Genomic DNA, 3,566 nt, shown 5'->3' with positions numbered 1-3,566 from the left:
GGCTCTCTGCAGCTTCAATCTCCCAGGCTGTCAGTCCTCCCACTTCAGCCTTCTGAGTAGCTGGGATCACAGGCACGCACCACCCCACCTGGCTAATTTTTTGTATTATTTGCAGAGACGGGGTTTGGACATGTTGCCCAGGCTGATCGCAAACTCCTGGATTCAAGTGATCTGCCAACCTCAGCCTCCCAAAGTGTTGGGATTACAGGGTGAGCCACTGTGCCTGACCTTATTTTTTCTTATTACTCATCATCCCTGATGTAGTTTGGATATTTCACCCTCCAAATTTCATGCTGAAATTTGATCCCAGATGTTGGAAGTGGGGCCTAGTGGGAGGTTCGGCTCATGGGGGCAAATCTCTCATGAACAGCTTGGTGCCATCCTTGCAGTAATGAGTGAGTTCTCATTCTATTAGTTCACGTCATGACTGATTGTCAAAAAGCCTGGCATCTCCTCCTCTCTCTCGTTCTTTCTCTCTCGCCACTTTACGTGCCAGCTCCACTTCCCTTTCTGTCATGATTGGAAGCTTCCTGAGACCCTCACCAGAAGATGCTGGTGCCATGCTTCTTGTACAGCCTCCAGAACTGTGAGCCAAATAAAATTCTTTTCTTTATGAACTACCCAGCGTCAGGTATTCTTTTAGAGCAATGCAAAAAGGACTGAGACGATCACCACCGTCATCATTAAAATTTATTATTAGCAATCACCACCTATACATGACACTTTCTGTAATACAATATACACTTGTCCCTTAGAATTTAAATTCTTGTTCCTAGGAATAGGCAGCCTAATTGAAAACCCTCTCCCGTATAATAATGACTTTATTCTCCATGATCACATGGAGATAGATAGATTTCATAGAAAAAAATAATTTGAGGGTGATTTTTCTTAGACTGGTTCTGTACCAAAAAATTGGCTTTTAAAAAAATCTTGCTTAGGCTGGGCGTGGTGGCTCACACCTGTAATTCCAGCACTTTGGGAGGCGGATCACAAGGTCAGGAGTTTGAGACCAGCCTGGACAACATGGTGAAACCCTGTCTCTACTAAAAATACAAAAATTAGCTGGGTGTGGTGGCGCACGCCTGTAATCCTAGCTACGCAGGAGGCTGAGGCAGGAGAATTGCTTGAACCTGGGAGGCGGAGGTTGCAGTGAGCCGAGATCATGCCACTACAAACCAGCCTGGGCAACAGAGTAAGACTCTATCTCAGAAAACACAACAAACAACAACAACAACAACAAAAATATATATCTTTCTTAATAGTTTCAAAGTATGTTTTTCTTTAATGATTAAATTGATTTTAGTATAATGCATCCAACGAAAACCCAATGAGTTTCTTTGAAAAGATGCAACATTTTTACATACCTGAATTCAAACAGTATTTTTCAAACTGAGTAATGGATAGAAACAAACATTAGATAATAATAGCTAACACTAGTTAAATCTCTATTATGTGCTAACTTTTTACGTGTATTACATCTCAGCTTTTTATATTTATTAACTTATTTGATTCACATAATAACCTATAAGACAACCTACCATACCCGTTTTGGAGATAAATAAACTGAGGCACAGAGGGTTTAAGTCATATAATAATTATTAGTAGTAATACTGATAATATCTTATATTTGCAAACTGGTCTGTAGTCTTGAAAGCCCATGCATTCTTTGATTCTGAGAATTCAAGGCACGTGATTAATATGCCAGTACAGCTTTCATTAAAAATTCCAAATCTCGGGGGCTTCAGGAGCTTAAAGTATTTAAATTTCAATAGAAAGTTGGTACTGAAGTTAAGCATAAATAATTTTTAAATCTAAATATAAACTGTGGAAAATAAACAAGCGTAGAGGTCTTAAAAGAGGATTTTTTTTTTTTTTTTTTTTTGCTTTGGCAATAAATGAAATGTTTTGTTGGCTAACCTTAAGGGGTTTATTTCCTCAAAAGAAACAAAATGAGGCACACATTAACTAGAGTAACTGATGTGATTTTGAAAATCCTTACAGCACATCAGGGTAACATCTACTTATACTTAATTTCGGTAACACAAAGCAATCATTAAACTTTTTAAATTGAATTTTCATATTGCCCGGTAAATTGCTGATCTACTTAAACCACACGCGCGCGCACACGCACACGCGCACACGCACACACGCACGCATGCGCGCTCTCACACACGCGCAGAATACCAGTATGCAGGACAATTTCTCTAAAAGAAAACCCAAATTATTTCAGGTGCTTGTGGTAAAGTTAATTTATTGCCATGAATTTATGAATTATTTTCATCTGGCCTCGATTTCTATTTGTATTCTCCCCCATAATATGAGTGCCTGGAACCAGATGGCATATTCGGAGGTCATCGTGCAGGCCAGTGCATTCCCAAACTTGAATGTACATTAAATAACCTGCAGTTCCAGTAAGTTCCCAGGCAACACCAATGCTGCTGACCCAGGGACCACACTTGAGCAGCAAGTGTAAGCTATTTCCACCTAACAGAGCTATGCTTACCCCTAAAATTAGTAGGTTAAGTCTTTTCTTAATAAATTTGTTAAGAAAAATTCTCCATTGCATCTCAGAAATTTATTACAGCATTTAATATTTCTTTCATTCCTTTATATCTTACCTGCATTTCTCCTAGTGTAAAGGAAAAAGGAAAGACAAATTGCTACCTCTTATGACATGTAAGTGCCTTCTAGCTATAAAATTCTTCAAGCTATGAAATTCTTATTTTCTTTCAGCATTTTCCAATAATCTTTCTTTGGTAGTGGCCAGTTTTCAATTCAAACCAATTTAGTTCCTCCATAGGGTCTAATACAGCTCTATAATAGGTATTATAAAGAGACCCAAAGGGGAGTAAGACCTTATTCCTGTCTTCAATAAGCAAACAATCTAATGGGAAGATAAACTACAATATGAGACAGAAAGCTTTGTGACATTTTGTTTACTTTTTAAATTATTATTATTTTTTTTCTTTATTAATCTTTGGTCAGATAGCCCCTGGCTAAACAGTTGTAGGAAGAGGACACTCAGTGCTTGCTCAAAGCCCCCATTTCCATCTTAAATACAAATACCTTGAAGTTACAGTCTGAGCCTTTCAATTCTGTATGAAAACGTAGCCTGGAGCCTCATGTACAAGCACGGATTCAATAAGTGTTTGATGAATATAGAAGCACCGTAAAGAACGTCTGTAGGATTAGAGATATCAAAAGCTTTTTAAAGACATAGCACTATGGTGGACCTCAAAGGATTTAAACAGGCAGAAATATGGGGATAATCATTTGAGGTAAAGGGAGCAGAGAAGCAAAGCCATGGAGGCTGGTACCCAGAATTGGCTCCTTCCTTCTGAGTTGCTCCAACTTTTGTCTACTTCCTATTTGTCTGGAATCACATATTCTTTAAAAATTATGAAGGGAGTAACCTAGAGATTTACTTCTGTTAGAGTATGATTTAGGCTTCTGTTTCATTGCTTTCTAAACAAAGATCCAGACTGGTTGACCTCTGAGGTCCCTTCTGTCTCAACAGCCTATAGTGATGATAAAAAAGATGACCTTGTTGTTCTCACCTATTCAGC

At 38.4% G+C, this 3,566-nt stretch overlaps 1 pseudogene; it reads right to left on the bottom strand.

The window, feature by feature from the left end:
* Positions 1 to 2,624, bottom strand: part of LOC105550308 — a 22,759-nt pseudogene extending 20,135 nt beyond the window's left edge.
* Positions 2,625 to 3,566: the final 942 nt, after the last annotated feature.

The sequence above is a fragment of the Mandrillus leucophaeus genome, unplaced genomic scaffold (assembly GCF_000951045.1).
Source record: "Mandrillus leucophaeus isolate KB7577 unplaced genomic scaffold, Mleu.le_1.0 Scaffold475, whole genome shotgun sequence".
Lineage (NCBI taxonomy): Eukaryota > Metazoa > Chordata > Mammalia > Primates > Cercopithecidae > Mandrillus > Mandrillus leucophaeus.
This window is presented reverse-complemented; position numbering and strand designations above follow the sequence as displayed.